At 35.3% G+C, this 21454-nt stretch overlaps 1 long non-coding RNA gene across 9 annotated transcripts; it reads right to left on the bottom strand.

Moving 5' to 3' along the window:
• Positions 1–17767: 17767 nt before the first annotated feature.
• LOC141667748 (uncharacterized) lies at positions 17768–20944 on the bottom strand. 9 transcript variants are annotated; one of them, XR_012552754.1, is made up of 9 exons: positions 20649–20944; positions 20498–20549; positions 20214–20336; positions 19999–20077; positions 18982–19047; positions 18773–18870; positions 18298–18405; positions 18006–18074; positions 17768–17922 (listed from the first exon to the last, which is right to left on the bottom strand). It is a non-coding gene; the product is annotated as an uncharacterized LOC141667748 (long non-coding RNA). The 9 variants fall into 9 exon arrangements; XR_012552755.1 differs by lacking the exon at positions 20498–20549; XR_012552753.1 differs by having other exon boundaries at positions 20498–20944.
• Positions 20945–21454: the final 510 nt, after the last annotated feature.

A 21454-nucleotide genomic window follows, 5' to 3' on the forward strand; every position in this document is an offset into this window, starting at 1 on the left:
CTGAAATATATTCTTTATTTTATTAAAGATTAAGGTGTTAATAACCAAACTTATTTTCGATTATTCAAATAAAGATAATACTTTCATATAAGTATATCTTTGGTTATTTAATGTTTATTTCAAGTATAAGTTTTAATACTTCTACTTCAATTATTTTTATAAAGATTATTCTTTATGGGAATATTATTTAATTAATAATATTCAGATATTTTCTAATATTCTGGGGACTGATTTACTTCATTAAATCAGCCTTACTCCAAACACTCTTTAAAGTGTTTTCGAGTCTTCAAAATGGTTTTTAAAAGTCAGAGCGGATCCCAAAACTCATTTTTATATTTAAGATCTTCCTTTTTAAAGGGGATTTAAATACCCGCTCAAAAACCTGGGAAATCCGGCTCTGTGGTGTATTTTATATTCGCAACAAGGTTGCAGATTTGGTAAATGAATTGATTACTTGCCCAAAGTTCGGGAAGTAAGCCCCTCTCATTGAGTCGGCATAAGCGACAGGCCGAGGTACGGTCTATTATTGTGTAAGTGGCTCAGTGGGAGTCCATCAAATGCATAGGTGGCTGAGTGGCAGTCCAGCATAGGTCTTAATTATGACCAGGGTGATGACCAGTGGGGAATTCGTCCATCTACTAGTAGAAAAGGTTACTTATTGGTATCTTTGCCTGATCAGCGAGATATCGGGTTTATGCCAAAATTCTTTTCCTTTCCAAAATTCATTGGATGTTTCGAACTCTGTTCATACTTCACATAACAGAGGTTCCAGGAAATGTTTTCGGGATATATATGTATGTGGATATATATATATCGGGACTAAATAAAGCATCTCATAACTTTTTCATTCAATAATATTTCAAAGATTGAATCTATTCAAGTCTTATCTTGTGGTCTCATCAGTGGGATGAACTTTTGAAGCTAATTATAACTTGAACGGTGGTAGTTCAAGTAGTATTTGGGAAAGATATAAGTATATTGGGGTATCTTGTAACTTCATCTTTTAAACTTATATCTAATTAATAATTGTCTTATGAATGACAAAGATTTCAGAAAAACGTTGAGACAAGGTTAGATATATGAGATCACCTTGCAACGATATTTTTTTATATACAGTTATACACTGGGACTTTGTGTATATTATGCATGGAAGAGGACTTCCAATATTTTGAAAAGTATATATGTATATATACTGAATATTTTGCGACTTCATCGCATTAAGATATCAAACTTGGTTCATTTCTTTTGACCAAGACTTTCATGAGTATTATGAGTAGGCTCATATATTGTAAATCATTATACATATTATTTTGGTGGGCTTGCTGCTCACCCTTGCTTTATTTCTTCATCACACAACAACAGTTAGGAAAGATGGCCAGACTCCAGCAGACCCAGCGCAAGCGCGTGGGAAGCGTCCCGCGTCTTCCCGTTGATGTTGTAGCTGCTATAGCTGCAGAGGTAGATCTATTGTAGATCAGACCATCTACTTTTGAGAATCAATTATGTATAATTATAACTTGTGGCAGATAATGGCAATTAACTGTAAATTTATCAAGTAATCATTTCGGGTTGTAATAACTTTTAAATTGTGGATTCAAAGACTTGTACTTATTTAAATTTCATCTCTGAGACTATAACGGGTTGTGGTGTGTGTTAGCGTGGGGTCACAGCATAAGGTTATTTATTATTAATTAAGTGAAGTGATATTGTGGAAAGAAAGACCGTGACGACCCGGATCCCCGACCCCGGATCTGGGGGTGTTACAGAAATGGTATCAGAGCTAAGCGTTATAAACCTCAGAGATGATGGGACGTTAAGATAATAAGTTAACTAAGATAATAAGAACTCTTGCCAAGTTCATAGTCGGGCTACCTAACGTAGCACTGACAGTTAAAACCCTTATGGGAACCCTTATAAATATCGTGATAGGAGCGTAGTTCGTTATCGTATATGGTAGCGGGACTCCGAACCCTGAGGTTGAGGAGCAACATCGCGATGATATTTTATTACTAATTGGAGATCGGATTGCGGATCCGATAGAGTGTCCTAATGCAGGACCGGATGATGTTGATAGTGAGGATGTAGCGGTTGATGATGTTGTCCTAGAAGGGATAGTTATTGAGGAGGATCCCATGGAGGATCCTGACAAGAATGAATAAAGGACCACTGAGGAATTGATGACCATGGTTAGGGAAACTACCAGAGGTAGGATTGGCCGGTCACTACCGGAGGTTCGTTCAAGTTGTAAAGATAGTAGCCCCTTTAACGCGGCTTACTCGTAAGACTGAGAAGTTCGAATGGACAGAGAAATACGAGAAAAGATTTTAAGAACTGAAGCAAAGATTGGTGACGGCCCCTATGATGGCGTTGCCGGATGGAAAAGGAGATTTTGTGATTTGTAAGTGACGCTTCGCATAAGGAATTAGGGTGCTTCTTATATAGCACAGCAAGATAATCGCGTCTGCGTCAAGACAATTAAGGAAGTATAAAATTCGATATCCCCACCCATGAGCTTGGGCTCGTGGCAATAGTTTTTCCCTAAAGATTGGAGGCACTACTTGTATGGAGAGAAGTGCAAGATTTACACAAACCATAGGAGCTCTAGTACATTTTTGCGTAGAAAGAGCTCAACATACGCCAGAGGAGGCGGTTAGAGCTAATCAAGGATTACGATTATGAGATTCTTTATCATTCGGGGGAAAGCCAATGTGGTGGCTGATGCCCTTAGTAAAAAGGAGAGACTCAAGATGATAATATCTTTTGGGGAGTTTATAAGAGATTTTGAGAAAATGGAAATAGAAGTGAAGGTAACCGGAGCCGGTACCGAAAAGCTGTTTGAGATTGCAATACAGCCCGAATTATTGGAAAAGAAAATATTGTGCCAGTAAAAGTGATGAATGAAGGCAGAGAGCCAACAAATAGATATGAGATTAATACCGAGAAAGATGATAAAGGAATAATGAGGCATTCCTATAGAAATTAGGTTCCAAATGTTCAAGAGCCTAAAGATGAAATCTTAGATGAAAGCTAGTTTGAGGAATAAGATTTAGAGCAAACCCTGAACGTGATAATCAGGGAGGTCGCAATTAAGATATAAAGAACCCGGAAAATAATAAAGTGGAAAATGAAGATTTTAAATTAAAAGATGACTCCAAGTATGGGGAGTAGGAAGAAACATTTAGACTGAGGAAACAAAAGTCGAGCGAGATAAGGAGACCCAAGACGGTACTCCTATACGGCAATTCATGGACCTGTCTAAAAAGAACTTAGACTATTATTCCCAACCACCACCTTGAGGAAACAATGCGGTGAGAAATTCTTTCAGGTTCTTTAAGTCGCTAAGCTCTTAGAGTTCCAAGGAACAAGCTGACCCAGTCGAGGCAAGGGCCTGGCTAAAGGAAATATAGGAATCATTTTAGATTCTAAATGATGGACGGATCACAAAAGACTATTTTTGTCACTTACCCTCCTAAGAGAAGGGCCACTACTGGTGAAAGACCAAGAAAGGCACGGAGCCAGAGGTTAGAATAAACTGATTAAAGTTCAGTCAATTGTTTTCGGGAAAGTAATTCCCAAGGTTATGGAGATAGTGTAAAAGCTTTAGAGTCAGAACAAAGGCAGACGAGTATGATGAATTATGAATCTAAGTTGTAAAAGTTGTCAAGATTCGTTCTGAGGACACGAATCCAGAATGACGGGATGTATGAAATCAATGCTTATGTTATGTTGGTTCATGAAATAATGATAAGAGAAAGGAAAATAAAAAGGAAAATGAAGTGGAAAGGAATATAAAGGCAAGAGAGTTTGAGGAATGATAAAGGAGTTGGGTATGAGGAAACCCTAAAGACTCGTAGAAATAGAAATAGAAAAGTATGTAATCGTCCGGATGAGAGTGATTCACCATGAGTTAAATTGATGGTTGAAGGTATAAGAGATACATATATTTTATCCCCTGTAAGTTGGAAAGATTCGAGGAAACCTTGAGATAATTCGAAGGATAGACAATGAGACGCGAATAGACTGAGGAGACAAGAAAGTAAGAAACTAGGAAAATTGGATGAAGGAAGTGACCTTCAAGAATGTGAAGTGTAAGAGCGGTGGCTTGATACCCAGAAAGGGAGACGCCAGATATGAGAGATATCCCAACATTGAGGTGACTGTTGAGAAACAACAAAAGTAAATAAGGAATTATTAAGAAGAAGTTCACGTTGAACACGACCAATATCTTCCAGAACATCCTTGTTATCGTTACCAAATTAGGCAAGACAAGCGGATGACCATTGTTATCTTTTGGAGGCCATATGGATTGACCTCGATTTGAATAAGGATGCTATTATGAAGTGAGGTATAGACTATCGAGATGGGGAATGTTGAATAAGATACCCTTATCAGGGATATATGACTTTATTTATCCATGGATGGATGCATGTACCTTTTCAAAGGTGGAATTAAGGATAGAACATCGGTAACTTAAAATGAATCCTAGGGGAATGCATAAAGGTTGGCATTTCACCCTTAATAGGGATAATATGAAATTTGACAGTATGAATTGGAAAGGATTAAGGTAATAACAACCTTTAAAGAATCAGTGGAGAATTTTTTTTTCAAAAGTATATAGACAATGATTCTAGTATTAGTAAATGGTATTTTGATATGCCCTGTATCTAGGGAATACAGGAGGAACGATTGAAGGATAACCTTAGAGGTTTTACAGGGAGAAAGGTAATATTCGAAATTCTCAAGAATAGAAATGTTGATAAAGGAAATATGACGTAATTATGATGTTGCCAAGTGGGGCACGTGTTAAACCACGAGAAAGTATGGATCGAACCAGTAATGGTCGAAATTGTTCAGGGCAATTAGGGCCTAGGATAAAAGATGTTCTAAGTATGATTGAGAGTCAGTCGTGACAGTGATTAACCTCTAAAGACTGAGGCAATAACTTATGGAAAAATGGTGATTTTTTTTTACTCATCAGATATTAAGGAAAACATCTTCACTCAAGCAGTGATCGGAAATAAGGTAGAAAATTTATTTGGAGGTGGTTAAAAAGACATTGACTGTAAGGAAATTTTACTATCAGGAAAGGCCAAAGAGGTGGCCGACACTTTAAAGGTAAGTGGATAATTATAGGCGCGTGTGCCAAAAGAATACAGTGATGATGGTTAGAAATGTGAAGGTTGAATTATGGTTTGGAAGATTGACATTCCTTCTGATGACGGTGTAATACCCAACCGTAATAGTAGTAGGTAAAGGTTTCATTCGTGTAATCGCCATGAACGGGCTATCTATCTTAGGAGGTCCTATCTGGGGATAAGCCAGGACCATGTTTCCAAAAGGACTAAACGAACCTTTGAGTTAAGTCTTCTATCGAAGGCATATGATTAAAAATGGTATTAGCCTGCTATCGTTGCTTTGAGCGAAACTCTTCTGCAATTTTATCTGCTTCATGTCATGTATGTATGTCAGAATCAGGAGTGTTCTTCATGAATCGTGAATGGTGATTATGTTACCTCCTTAGAAGGATTTGATATGACATGTATGGACTCCGTATGGTTAGCTATTAAGATTTCATGGAATGTGAATGACGACAGTAGGTCAGTGGTGGACCATAGTAAGGCAGCAATGATTCTGCGAGTATCGAGCTGATTACAACCGTGAGAGTTGTATTGGAATGGGTGTTGAGATTGAGTACCACTAATCGGGTCATGGTAGTGTATAAGTTATCATCGATAGACTAATTAAGTAGAGTGTCTACCTAGTGAATCATTATTCTTTCTTATCAATAGGGAGTCGTATTATTATACGAGGAAGGTTGCGGTGCAAGCATAGAATTCTAGTAACGATGATGTCTAGAATGAGATCCCAGATTCGATTTTCGATGTCGAGGGAGTTTCAAAGGTAATTGTGTATAAGCTCGAGGAAGAGCATGGGTCCATAGAATGATGGACGGGATAGCGAAAATATTTAGGCACGTGAAATGCGATGCTATAATACTTGATGCGGATATAAATACATATATGTTTTATTCTTCTATGACAAACCTCTATAGTTCAGAGGTAGATTCCAAGCCAGATATTTTATGGCAATAAAATTTTTATGAATATACAATTCTTTTCAATTCGTTCTTTTCTCTTCTTTTCATTTCATGTAATCTGAGAAGAACAACCCTTCCAGAAAGGGGAGGTATTGCCGAATGACTATCTATCTGTGTGATAGAAGCCTAGTAGGATACCAGCTATTGTTTAATTGCTTGTCAAGTACTAAAGGCTGGCCACCTTCTGTACTAACTATGCGATATAACAAGTGTTCATGATCATAGTGATCTCTCAACAAATTCCTTTACTTCTATTTGATTGATCGAATTTTGGAAAATAGAAACAGCTGAAAAAAAAAAGGAGTAATAAAGTGGTGGTAGTATGCGAAATGGGAATACATTCGTGATACTAAGGTTGACGTGGTTATTAAAGGGTTATAGAACGCTAGCGAGCAAAAGTATGACCAGTATAATATTAGGAACGGAAGGTGATAGCGATTACGAACTGGAAAAGAAGGGGTATTGAGGAGCAAGAGCTCTAATGATTGGAAGCTATGATGAGAGTCTGTGCAATAGACTTGAAAGAAATTGGAATGATCACTTAATTCGGATTGAGTTATCTTACGACAATAGATCATATGTCATTATCGAGATGTCGCCTTATGAGATCCTTGAGGGAAGACAATTTCGATCTCCCTTATGTTAGGATGAAGTTGTAGAGCGCAAGATGCTCGCACCCGCAGTAGTCCAAAGGACCAAGGATATGATAGAACTAATCAGAGGACGGCTGGTAGTAGCCCAAGATGGACATGATAAGTATGTTGATTTAACACGAAAGGATAAAGAGTATGAAATAGGGGACCTAGTAATGTTATAGGTATCCCTTGGAAAGGATTGATGAGGTTCGGAAAGAAAGGAAAGCTAAGTCTACAATTTGTTGGACCCTTGGATATATTAAGACGTTTGGGAAGTTAGCATATGAGCTAGCCTTAACCCAGAACCTGTAGCAAGTTCGTAACGTGTTTCACGTATCAATGTTAAGGAAGTGTAATTTAGATTCCAGATGAATAGAGGCATATGAGCGCATAGATATGCAACCCGACGTAACCTATATGGAGCAACCAGGAAGGGTTATAGAGTGAAAAGGGACAAGTGCTTAGGAGAAGGATTATCAAACTAGGCAGAGTTTGGTGGTAGAACCACAATGTGGGAAAATTGACTCGAGAGTTAGAAAGTGTGATGCTAAGAGAGTGTCCCCATTTGTTTTCTATCTGATTCCGGGACGGAATCCTTTTAAGGAGGGGAGACTGTAATAACCCCAATTTTTGGGAATTTTTGAAACCCTTATGAATAGTGTTTTTGCTGAACGAGAAAACTTTTCATGCCACGCTATGTAGGGGTTCTGTTATTGATCTTATGGGATATTATTAGTACTCTATGTGGTATATAAGTGTATGTAAAGATCGTCAGAATCCAATTCCGAACACTTTGGTTTTTCCCGGAAATCCATAAGATACGGAGAGAATTGAGTATAAGGTAACAGAATAAAAAGGATTTAAATTAAAGGATTATAATAGAGGATCATAAAAAGGAATATAATGTATTGAGAAAGGTTAAGGGAACCTAAGTAATAAGATCCCGGGTATGATCCTTCAAACGATAAACGAGAACGAAAGTTAAGCGAACCGTACAACAGATCAGCGGTCATTAGGCAAACGATTAGGAAGTTAATCAAAGGGATTAATGGGAGTGATGCCATCCAACCAATAGAAAGGAGACAAGGAAGGGAGGATGACATCATAAGGGTGACATAAGCACGACATGGAAGGAAGGAGGTGTGGTTGATTTAGGACCACACAAATTCAAGGGCAAGGTGGTAATTTGCTAAATCAAAAACAAAACCAAGCCAACCAACTAGCAAATCATTTCATCAAAAATCAAAAAAATCAGCCAAGGCATTGTTCTTCATATTAGCTCTCGGCTTTTTGCCTTTTTCAAAGAAAAAAAATTTCCAAAATCAAGATCCAAGCATCCTTAATTGGTAAGAAAATTCCCTAACCATCTTTATGCTTAGTTATGGCTATATCATGAGTTTAAGCCATTAATTCTTTCTCTAGCTTCTTCATTTAATCAATGAAGAAGACAATGAATAGTGTTTTCAAGTTTTTAACTTGAACTTTTCTTGTTTTTCTTGAAGATCCAAGCTTCCCTAAGGCTTCTCCAAGCTTATTAAGGCTTCCTAGCTCAACCCACCACTCCAAGGAAGGTATACCATTTTCAAACCCTAGGTTCATATATATTATAAGTGATTTTGATGAGTAGGATGTTATGGTATCTTATTGTTATGATTAGAGTTTGAGGTTTGGTATGGTAGTGAAATGAGATGGTAATTTTGTGGTTTTGATTTCAAGAAACTTAAGTATGATTAAAGTTAGGTTTAAGCATATGTATGAATGATTAAAATTGAATTGGTTGGGATTGTTATGATGTGATAAGGATAGGTGTTTGTTGTGTGTTGGATTTGAGGATGGTTTGTGTTGATTGTGGATAGTTTAAAAAATGGGAAATCGCGTAAACATAGCCGTCGTAACGTCCGATTTTCTTTGGACTGTTTTTGTGCATAGCATTAGGACCCGAGAACCCCCTGCTAAATTGTGACCACTGCCATGTTTAGATAGCTCATGTTACGAGCTTCGTTTTGATATGTAGTTCGTTCGATTCCGATTTACGGTTTAGGAGAAACGACCGTTTCAAGTAACGGCGTTTCACGAACGAAACTTTTTCCCTCGCCTTACTTTGAAATGTAGGTTAAAGACCAAAAAGGGTTAATTAATGCATGAAACATTTATGGTAAGTGTTTTAGGCAGTTGGTAAGTCACTCGCGAAGGAATCGCTTTAAAACTCGTAAAGGTTAAATTATTAAAAATGGTGGAGCCGAGGGTACCCGAGTGACTTAAGCGAATCAGTGAGCGCAAAACAAGCGTTAGAGTCTAAGTTAGTTAAAGTATAGAATTACAAGTGATTTTGGTTTAATTCCAACTTACTTGTTGTTTATAGGTTACCAGACTCGTCCCGAGCCATTCGTAACCCCCAGTCGCTCAGGCAAGTATTCTATCCGTTATACTGTTGTTGTGATGTATACACTTGTATATGCATTATCTTGCGATAGATGCATGTTGGTTATTTAGCAAATTCTTGCGATATATTGTAGCATGTGATATGGTATATATGCATGCCTGTTTCATATTCTTAATATATATATCTGTTGGTTCAGTTGATAATACCTATGCTAGAGGATAGCGGTATCTTGCATACACCCTTAGTATAGGGACCCAAAGGTGAAAATATTTTCTAAAACCGGGAGTCGAGGATCCCGAGTAGAGTTTATATGGATATGGATATATATATATATATATATTTATATATATATATGGTTATAGTTTTTCCAAACTATGAATCGAATAAGGTTTATTCGATAACTTTAACTTTATTTTATTATTGAATATTATTTCGAATATTATTCGAAGGCGTATGACTCCTTTTATTTATTTATATGAATATTATTATGAGTATTCATTCGAGGGCTTATGACTCAGTTTATTTTATTATTTGAATATTATTTGAATATTCATTCGAGGGCTTATGACTCAGTTTATTTTATTATTTGAATATTATTTGAATATTCATTCGAGGGCTTATGACTCAGTTTATTTTATTATATGAATATTAATTATAATATTCATTCGAGGTATTATGACTCCGCTTATTACTGAAATATATTCTTTATTTTATTAAAGATTAAGGTGTTAATAATCAAACTTATTTTCGATTATTCAAATAAAGATAATACTTTCATATAAGTATATCTTTGGTTATTTAATGTTTATTTCAAGTATAAGTTTTAATACTTCTACTTCAATTATTTTTATAAAGATTATTCTTTATGGGAATATTATTTAATTAATAATATTCAGATATTTTCTAATATTCTGGGGACTGATTTACTTCATTAAATCAGCCTTACTCCAAACACTCTTTAAAGTATTTTCGAGTCTTCAAAATGGTTTTTAAAAGTCAGAGCGGATCCCAAAACTCATTTTTATATTTAAGATCTTCCTTTTTAAAGGGGATTTAAATACCCGCTCAAAAACCTGGGAAATCCGGCTCTGTGGTGTATTTTATATTCGCAACAAGGTTGCAGATTTGGTAAATGAATTGATTACTTGCCCAAAGTTCGGGAAGTAAGCCCCTCTCATTGAGTCGGCATAAGCGACAGGCCGAGGTACGGTCTATTATTGTGTAAGTGGCTCAGTGGGAGTCCATCAAATGCATAGGTGGCTGAGTGGCAGTCCAGCATAGGTCTTAATTATGACCAGGGTGATGACCAGTGGGGAATTCGTCCATCTACTAGTAGAAAAGGTTACTTATTGGTATCTTTGCCTGATCAGCGAGATATCGGGTTTATGCCAAAATTCTTTTCCTTTCCAAAATTCATTGGATGTTTCGAACTCTGTTCATACTTCACATAACAGAGGTTCCAGGAAATGTTTTCGGGATATATATGTATGTGGATATATATATATATCGGGACTAAATAAAGCATCTCATAACTTTTTCATTCAATAATATTTCAAAGATTGAATCTATTCAAGTCTTATCTTGTGGTCTCATCAGTGGGATGAACTTTTGAAGCTAATTATAACTTGAACGGTGGTAGTTCAAGTAGTATTTGGGAAAGATATAAGTATATTGGGGTATCTTGTAACTTCATCTTTTAAACTTATATCTAATTAATAATTGTCTTATGAATGACAAAGATTTTCAGAAAAACGTTGAGACAAGGTTAGATATATGAGATCACCTTGCAACGATATTTTTTTATATACAGTTATACACTGGGACTTTGTGTATATTATGCATGGAAGAGGACTTCCAATATTTTGAAAAGTATATATGTATATATACTGAATATTTTGCGACTTCATCGCATTAAGATATCAAACTTGGTTCATTTCTTTTGACCAAGACTTTCATGAGTATTATGAGTAGGCTCATATATTGTAAATCATTATACATATTATTTTGGTGGGCTTGCTGCTCACCCTTGCTTTATTTCTTCATCACACAACAACAGTTAGGAAAGATGGCCAGACTCCAGCAGACCCAGCGCAAGCGCGTGGGAAGCGTCCCGCGTCTTCCCGTTGATGTTGTAGCTGCTATAGCTGCAGAGGTAGATCTATTGTAGATCAGACCATCTACTTTTGAGAATCAATTATGTATAATTATAACTTGTGGCAGATAATGGCAATTAACTGTAAATTTATCAAGTAATCATTTCGGGTTGTAATAACTTTTAAATTGTGGATTCAAAGACTTGTACTTATTTAAATTTCATCTCTGAGACTATAACGGGTTGTGGTGTGTGTTAGCGTGGGGTCACAGCATAAGGTTATTTATTATTAATTAAGTGAAGTGATATTGTGGAAAGAAAGACCGTGACGACCCGGATCCCCGACCCCGGATCTGGGGGTGTTACAATGAGCTATGCAAATCTTCCAGTATTCCTATGGGGTTATGCATTGGAAACCTCAGCATATTTACTGAATAAGGTGCTTTCCAAATCTGTTCCTCAAACTCCGTATGAGATATGGAAAGAAAGGAAACCGAGTCTTAAACACGTTAAGATTTGGGGATGTCCAGCTTATGTCAAGTAAGTTGACCCAAATAAGCTGGAATATCGATCCGTAAGATGTAGTTTTGTGGGATATCCTAAAGAGACTTTAGGGTATTACTTTTACACCGATCATCGGGTGTTTGTCTCCAGACATGCTACCTTCTTGGAAAAGGAGTTTATCCTTGAAGGAAACAGTGGGAGCAAAATTGAACTTGATGAAGTTCAAGAAGCACAAACTACTACGGATCAAGTGGAAACACCTGTTCTGACTGAACAACCTTTTGTGGAACAGCCCATTCATAGATCAGGGAGAGTGTCTCGCCAACCTGAGAGGTAATATGGCCTTGTCATTGAGAATGACAATGAGTTGTCGATCATTGAAGATGACGACCCTGTGACCTATAATGAGGCTATGAGTAGTGTTGACTCAGAGAAATGGCATAGTGCCATGAAATCCAGAATGGAATCTATGTATACGGTATACAAAAGATAGATTATAGCAGATGGCCAGGTGGAGACCTTTAAGGCCAGGCTTGTGGCAAAAGGATTCAAACAAAGGCAATGGATTGACTTTGATAAAACCTTTTACCTGTAGCCCTGTTAAAATCAGTTCGGATTTTGCTTGCGATTGACGCTTACTATGACTATGAGATCTGGCATATAGCCAGATGGTTTTCTTTCCAAGAGAAATGAAAACCTAGTGTGTAAGCTGCTGCGAACCATATGTGGTTTAAAGCAGGCTTCTCGAAAGATGGAACATTCGTTTTGATGAGACAATCAAAGAGTTTGATTTTATCAAAAACGTAGATGAACCATGCGTCTACAAAAAGGTTAGTGGGAGCACGGTAACATTTCTTGTATTGTATTGAATTAGAGGTGACACACATAACAACATAGCAGACCCACTCACAAAGCTACTTTATGAAAGTCACTTTGATCGTCATAAAGACAAGATGGGTATTAGATACCAGAGTGATTGGCTTTAGTACAAGTGGGATATTGAAAGGAATATGTCCTAAGTCCAATCGTGTATTAGGATTTAGGAATAACTTTTATGTAATCTGTTTTGATTTCATTGATATTAATAAAAGACTTGTTTTGTTTTTATTACGGGCTCTATCTATTTAAGTGTTTAAATAAGATATACCATAGTTTAGAGTAAAGCTTTTTATGGATTATGATGAGATCATAATAGTGAGACCTAAAAAGATGATAACTCTAAACTTAAATAGTTCCTGGTCATAGGATTACTAACTGGTAATTAATAATCCGCAAAGATCGGTACATACTATGCTTGCTTCATTATGAAGGATGTCTGTTCTCATAGACATTTGTGTGGTGACACTATAGCTAGTATGTAGGTGCTTATTATAGAATAAGTTCACTGAACATGACTCGCACAGCTGAACAACTGATGGAGTTTACTCACGTGCCAGCGGTTGTTCGCAGAATGATAGTTGTACAAGTATCCTTAGACTTGAGGTCATCATAGTCATCTTGTGTACACTGAACTATGCTTTGGTTTAGTTCTTAGTCTCCAGGGACAATTATTAGGGCTCTTCTGGGTATAGGAATTTGTACACGAAGATAGTGTATGATCAATAAAGGATCTACCCCTTCCAGTGAAGGAAGCGAATGTTCAAGGCTGATCCACTTATGCTAGTTCAGGAATCTCTGGCCAGAGTGAATAAAATTAGAAAGGAGTTTCTAATTTGCATAGAACTACACATAGTAAATGGTAAGCAAGTGATTGAATTAGATAGGCTTGACACGAGATCCATGCCCTGTATTTAATCGGGACGTTGTAGGGTAGAAGGAGTTTATTGTACGGTAACTATTCACTGAATAGGTTCTTGGTATTCTAAGCAGTGAATTCATATTATCCGGATAGTCGCGATATGCTGAGAAGTATCCCTCACGATGTAGAATAAATGTGATTAATTAATTAATCATATTGAATAAATTAGAGAATTTATATAAATAATGATAAAATAATTTTATTATTATTTATTTCTACTACCGGCTTAATATTGAACCTACAGGGTCACACCATAAAAAGAGAATGATTTAATGGTGGAGGAATTAATTAATAATGGCTAATAATTATTTATTTATGAAATAAATAATTAATTGGCAAATTTAATAATTGATTAAATGAGATTTAATTGATTATAAATTAATTAAGAAAAGTTCTTAATATTATTAATTAAGGATTTAATTTTTGGAAATTAAATCTAGAGAGAGAATTATTTCTAAAGTGTTTAGAAAAAGGATTAATAATTAAAAGGTATTTTAATTATTAATGAGAATAATAAATGGGATAATAATAATATTATTTATGGAAAAATTTCAGCTGAAAATTTTGCCTATAAATACACTATTATAGACCCTATTTTATTCAAACCCACATCAAACCCGAAAACCCAAAAAGTTTGGAAAACCCAATTCTCTCCACCTCCTTCCTCCTCCTTAACATCGTTTTCTTGGTGGATAGCGGTGGAGTGCTTCACACTTGAGGAGCAACTGCTAAGGATCTCTGATCGTTGTCTCCGAATTATTTTTAAAGGTTAGATTCGATCCTTCAAATTTTTATTCATGATCTGTATGCTTTTATTTGGATTTTATATGTGTAAAAGTGTTTTGCCATGCCCCCGCTGCGTTTAAAATCCAACAGCCTTTAGTCTTTCTGAACCCTTTCTTGTCAGAACTTCCACCTTTCCTGGAAAACTTCTTACCCTTTCTGAATTTCTTGTAGGCTATCTTTGTGATATCCTTCACCATAAGAGCACACAGTTGCATCATCTCTGCATCAACATCCACTCAGGTTCTGAATCATCATCATCAGAATCTGATGACTCTGAATTAGACTGTGTGATGAGAGCCTTTCCTTTTTCCTTCCTAGAGACAATTGGCTTTTCTTTAGTCTTTAAAGCAACTGTCTTAGACTTCCCTCCATACCTCTTCTTTCTTTGCTTCATCTCAAGTTCATGAGTCTTGAGCATCCCATATATTTCATCAAGAGACATATCAGTAAGTTCATAGTTGTCTCTTATTGTAGTAGCTTTCAAATCCCACTTTTCAGGAAGAGCTAGTAGGAATTTCAGATTTTAATCTTCTGGATCATATTTCTTATCCACTAGTGACAGATCATTCAAAAGCTTTGTGAATTTGTCATATGTATCAGTTAGTGACTCATCAGATTTTGAGTCAAAGTGCTCATACTCCTGTGTGAGTATTGTCTTCCTGTTCTTTTTGATGGCATTGGTTCCTTGACATCTCACTTCCAATGCATCCCAGATTTCTTTTACAGTATTGCATCCAATCACCCTGTTTGACATGACATTGTCAAGTGCACTATGAAGCAAGTGACTTACTTTTGCATCCTTGCCTAGTGAAGAGATGTCTTCAGTGGTGAGTTCTCTCTTTTCTTTGGGAATCATCTTCTGTGGCTCATTCCCAACTGCAACAGAAAGCTTTGTGGGCTTGTGTGGACCATCATAAATTATGTCTAAATATTCTGGATCTTTAGCTTCCAGAAACATGGCCATCTTCACACTCCATACAAGGTACTCAGACACCCTGAGCATAGGAACCCTGATGGTTTCATATCTACTGGTGTTTTGAATGGGTTGAACCTTTGCAGGTTCTTGAGGGTCTGGTATTTTTGATTGATCAGACATGATTGATTGTTTATTTGGATCTTAATTGTTTGTAAGCTTAACAGATTGGCTCTGATACCACTTGTTAGGCCTCATTGATACTATAGAAGGGGGTTGAATATAGTATCTACAATCAATTCGATTATAAACACAAGTATGTAGCAGAAAACAAGTTTATTCAATATATCAAACTCTGTTATAGTAGGTTTAATCTACTCTCTCAGTGATGTATGATATCACTAAGAGCTGCTAGGGTTACAATGAATAATATTCTCATGAATAATAATACATATAGTGTAAACCCTAATATGTGTTTATATACTACACAGTTACAAGATATCTCCTAATTGATATGATATGTTCTGTTTTCTAAAATACATCAATCAGAGATTATCTACTATAGTCCTTTAGCTATACAACTCTCCAAGCATATCTTCTTTTGTTTAATCCAGATCCTCTCCTGTAAATCAGCCTCCTTTCATCCCTGAAGTGTATCCGCACTTAAGTTCTGATGTAAGTTCTGATGGCTTAAGTTCTGATAACTTCCTTTCTTCAGTAAGTTCCGATTTCCAGTTAAGTTATGATACTATGTTCTGAAACTAAACAAATCATGTTCTGAAACTAAACAAATCAGATTAGACATGACATCACAAATATATCTAACAATATCCTACATTATTCTTCTATGAAATTAGTATAAAGGGGTTAACATGGTTTAGTGGTTAGGGAGAAAGATGAAATTTTAAAATTACATTGATTAAAAGATCATGTTTCGATTCGTTGATCAGATAGAGTTGGTTATGTTACACAAGAATTTTGAGTTTAAAACGAAAAAGTTTATTAAAGTTATTTGTGAACTCTAATTTTGACCATAAATAAAATCTTATACAATTGAAAAAATATACTCTTGTTATTTTGCACAAGTATCACTACTAGAAATATGGGATCAGACATCGGTTCAGAACCGATGTTAAAAAAAATCTGAACCGATGTCTTCGCGTGTGATGTTAAATGTCATTAGCCTTTGACATCGGTTAACAGCCGATCTATTACAGTGCTATACATTGGTTTTAAGATTAAATATGATGTCCTTGCAACAAATTTCAACTTATATTATAATATTTTTAGGTGAATATGAGTATATTATGAGGTATTTATCCATTAAAACATGAAACCTACAAGCTCTAAGAGTCATTTATTGAAATTCTTTCGAACAAACCGATGTGAAATGCTAGATGAGACATCAGTGAAATTAGTTGCCCGATGTGAAATGTTTGATCAGACATTGGTTAAATTAGCCCTCCCATGTGAAATGATGGATAAGACATGGGTGTTCTTCACTAAACCGATGTTAAATCTTTTTGTTTAACATCAGTAAATTTCTCTAACCGATGTTATTTGACTTAAAATACATTGAGTTTCTTTTCAGAACCGATGTCAAATGACTATTTCACATCGGTTTTTCTAGTTCTTTTTTGTTTAATTTTATTTTACATGATGTCTTTTGTACATTTTTTACATCAGTTTACATTTATCATTGTGATGTTAATGTGGTGTAGATTACATGCCATCTTGGTCCTGTTTTACAGCCACATGAACCAATTGCATTTACACTACCAAAAAAATACCAAACAATGCAACATCCAACCAAAAACATCCAACAGAAACATAAAGCTACATTGATACAAAATTTCTTAACATACAATATTCCAACAATCAATTCAGACATACATTCCAAGTCTAAAATAAACATCCCAACCAATAACAATAAAATAACTTAGTTATCAAGACTCTTTTAACTAAGGACTTGTCAAGAGTTTATACATGACCAAAAAAATTAAAGTAAAACGCATACGTGAATACACAAGTTCAGGAATAGGCTAATCTCTTTTTTCAAGCTATCACAGGATTAGTCCATATATTTTTTCAATACAACAAGCACTTAAAGTGTTGCTTGACTTGTGCCATTCTGCCAAACAGGGTTGTAGGAGAAGCTCGATGATGCTGACGAAGAACCTCGTTCTCAGATTCGAGGTTGGACACATTCAGTTCTAGCCTGAGTACGCGCATAGACCACATAATTAGATAATTAGAAAATAGGCACTACATGTATTTTTTACCATAGTGCATACTTTAAAATCGATTTATACATTATAAATAATATTACTATAATACTGCAGGTTATTATAGTAATATGTTAATGGCATTAAATAGGTGACCAGATCACAGTATATGATGAGTCTCTCAGTGCCAAAAACAATCGAGCAAGTCCCATCTAAGGGGTAAAATCATCAAGAACAGGGGAACCTGCTATAGATTTAAATCTATCAATATGTTCATTAAATAATAGATTAATATCATTATTCCAACAACTTATACAAACACAAATGTGTAGCCTACAAAAATTTTTGCATCATTGAAAAGATTAAGCAATGTATACCTGACTGATTCTTAACATACTCCAAAAATGAAGGAACGTCATGATATCTATACTCCTCTTCGTTCTGAGGTTGAGGGTATTTCTGGAAGCAAACTATGTCCCCGTCTTCGATCTGCATACAACTATTAAAAATTTACATGCACGGCTGCTCAGCTGGATGTAAATTGGTCAACAATTATGACATACAAATCATACCTGGCTCAATCGAAATGAAGCTCTCTTGTCAAGTCGTTCACACATCACACATGGCTCAAATTTAACCTCCTGAACATATCATATGTTCAATTATTAAATATTTAATATCTAAAAACTAAGACTTCTAAATAAATTTAACACCAAGCTGATTGTTTTATTTCAAAAGATATTAAAATTTAAAATCATTGTACTTTTGTTAGATTGAACCGCAATGTGCAACATCTTTGGTGCTCTCCTACCATTAAAAATTAGCAAACCAACGAACTGATACACTTTGACTTAGAAAACAAACCTCAAAAGTTCAATTTCCTCATCAGCATCAAAGCCAGCCATTTCATTTAATTTTGTCAAGATCTCAATCTGCTTTCCACTACTCTTTACAAAAATCCTTCCAATGTATCTGGACACATGTTCAGAAAAAACAAAGAGTTAAGAAATACTAAGACCATGTACATTACAAATGCAATCTGATGAGGAATAACTATTATCATAACAATAACAACAGATTAAATAATGAAAGGGCTGCTTCTTAATCCCACTCATAATTTAAATGTGTGCTGAAAACTTGAGATTTCTACTAGATGAACTGAATAGCTCTTAAAATTTATAGATCAAGGTAGCACATCTACACTATACATCATATATGGTAATTATATTTCTTCTCTTTATTACATCAATTTAGGAAAAAAATCACTTTATAAACACAGTTAATGCTTGTGTAATGTAACATTAATTATGAGGATCCAAGCCTAGAAGAGATAATTTACCCCTCTTTGGATTCTCCTAAGCACACCTACAATATCAACATGACCATCTCCAACAGGATATTTAGAGCTTCTTTCTCTTTCACAATTCCTACATATCTCTAAATAAAATTATGAATAAATGAAAATAAGGATACATCTCCGAATAAGCAATAAAGGCATAAAAAGAGTAAAAATCCTATAGAAACACAGATTATATAGATTATACTTACAACAATATTTGGATGAGAAAGATTCTTTAGAAGTTTTACTTCTTCCTCAAGCTCCTTTATATGTGCCTACTTGTACCCATTAACAAGTGCAGAAACAGTCACGGTAAAGAATAATTCGATATGTATGGTCAAGCAATAAATGTAGAAAACCCAAAAGCTATCGCGCGTTTTTCTTATTAGCGGATGTTAATAATGATGAATAATCAAAATGGATATGAGGTATTAAGTTCAGTACATGATAATAAAAAAACCATAAAACAAAAGATTGGTGGACATTTCATAGTTAAATTTTGCATTTTAATTACAACTAGCAAGTTCCAGCTATTTATACAAGGAAGTTAAGTCACATGGTACTTTGGGCTGGCCAAGTGCTATGACTAAACAAGAAGAGCACATTAATCTAGTGAGAATAGTTTGTAAAAAGTATTGGTAATACACCAAGTAAGTCTCTGCTCCTAAAAGTTCCGATGGGGTTATATATCTTGAACATGAACTATCTTCATTACTTACATGGACTGAATGCACTCTTAGTGATTAGGAGGCACTATTAGCTAATATCGCATCTCATTATCATGAATATTTACGTAAATTTTCCTAAATGATTATCATATTAGAGAGGCAAATAAACAGACCAAGTATAAGTGCAGCAGGCACCCAACCACCAGTTTTAGACCTTCAGGGTAAGGTCTGGATGTCTGATTGCAAGCTACAAGGGAAAGTAGATAACCTTTGGCATTTCTTAATATTTTTACCGAGTTCTCTCTTGTTAAAACAACCAAAAGTACTCCCTCTTTACTAAAACGAATACAAGGTGAAGCCTGAGAAAAACACCGATATATAGGGGGCTTAAAATATGTTTTCACCGAAAATAACTGGTGTTGTTGGAATTCAACATCTAGACACTCAGATACATAGATACACTAGTAAAGCAATCAAGAGAAATAATATAGAATTGAGCATATGGTTACGACATGTATGATTAAGACTTTAAGTTTATTATGTACCAGGACAACTCACCAAGCATACAATCAGAAGCTGCAATAAAATCGGGCATGTACACATCTTTGGCAAGCTTAATGAAATTTGGAGGAAGCACCTGGTTTTCAGATGAGCCACACAACCATATCAGTTCACCAAATTTATAATCTTTTTCGAGCTTAAAAACCAGAAAAGAAAGGATCTTGTAAGATATTTGTTTATTTCACTAAATGACTGAAAATCTAGATTCATACCCCAACTTGGTTGACATCAAACAGAGTGGGTGAACTTACGACCATGCATCTTCTCTATCTCAAACAAGGATATCATACAACTTTGATTCAACATTAAGCGCAAATAATCGTAAGGGCCAATCACTACAATCCAAAAAGACAAACTTCTCCATATTCAAAAAAAGCTTAACGACTTCGAATACTAAAAAAATAGCTCCATATAATAACAAGCATCAAACAAGCATAGTGAAAGAAACAAAAATGGATTAAAAGCTCAAGAAAGAGGGAAATCTTTCTTAACGAACCCAAAGCTCCAAAACCAAATCTTTACAAAGATAATCTCCAAAAGCAGCAGATCTGTGAAGAAAAATAGACTAAAGAGAAAAAATTTGAAAATTGGAGACTAGTTCAAATTTAACGAACCAAATTTGAAATTAAAACTTAATCGAACGATACCCAAAGTTTCGAAGATCCTTTTAAGCTCCAAATCTACGGTTTTTGTCTAATCTTACCAATTCAAAGCGTAAGTTAGTGCTTAATTAGGTATAATTTGAATTTAAAATATGTACTAGTGTAAATTAGGGTTTATGAGAGTGAGTTCGAGAGAGAGAAGAAAGAGAGAGAAGACAGAGTCGCCTTGGGGTGTGGGGGAAGAGAGAGATAAGGGAAGTGAAGTCGCAGTTGAGGTTTGGGGGAGAGAGGGAGGGAGATAAAGATGGGGATAGAGACAGAGAGAGAGAGAGATAGAGAGATAGTCGATTTATGAGTAAAGGGGGAAGGGGGGATAAAATTTTAACTTTTTTGTTAAGGGGGGAAATTTGGGTACTAAGCGAGGGAACTGAAACATTTATTTAGTCATTTTTTTTAGAAATGGCTATAGACAACGATTAGCATAAATAACCGATGTTAAAGTGAAAAGCATTTATTTGTTATTATTTTAAAACTGAACATAGACAATGGCTACTATATAAAACCGATGTCAGATTTATATTCAATATCGCTTTTTTTAAACCGATGTTAAATAGGCTTTTAACATCGGGTGCATTACATGCCGATGTCTAAGCACCGATATCGTATTTACTATTTCTAGTAGTGTATAAAGTTATTAAATCAAAATGAGTTATTTAATCAAGTCTCAAATCATTAAATTTTATATAAATATTAAAATAAATATCAAACTAAATATAGGGCAAGACAGTTCGTGTAAATAAATAAGCTCTAGCTCAATACTTTATTTTATTAATATTTAATCAAATGTGTTT

Source organism: Apium graveolens, chromosome 6 (assembly GCF_009905375.1).
Source record: "Apium graveolens cultivar Ventura chromosome 6, ASM990537v1, whole genome shotgun sequence".
Classification (NCBI taxonomy): Eukaryota; Viridiplantae; Streptophyta; class Magnoliopsida; order Apiales; family Apiaceae; genus Apium; species Apium graveolens.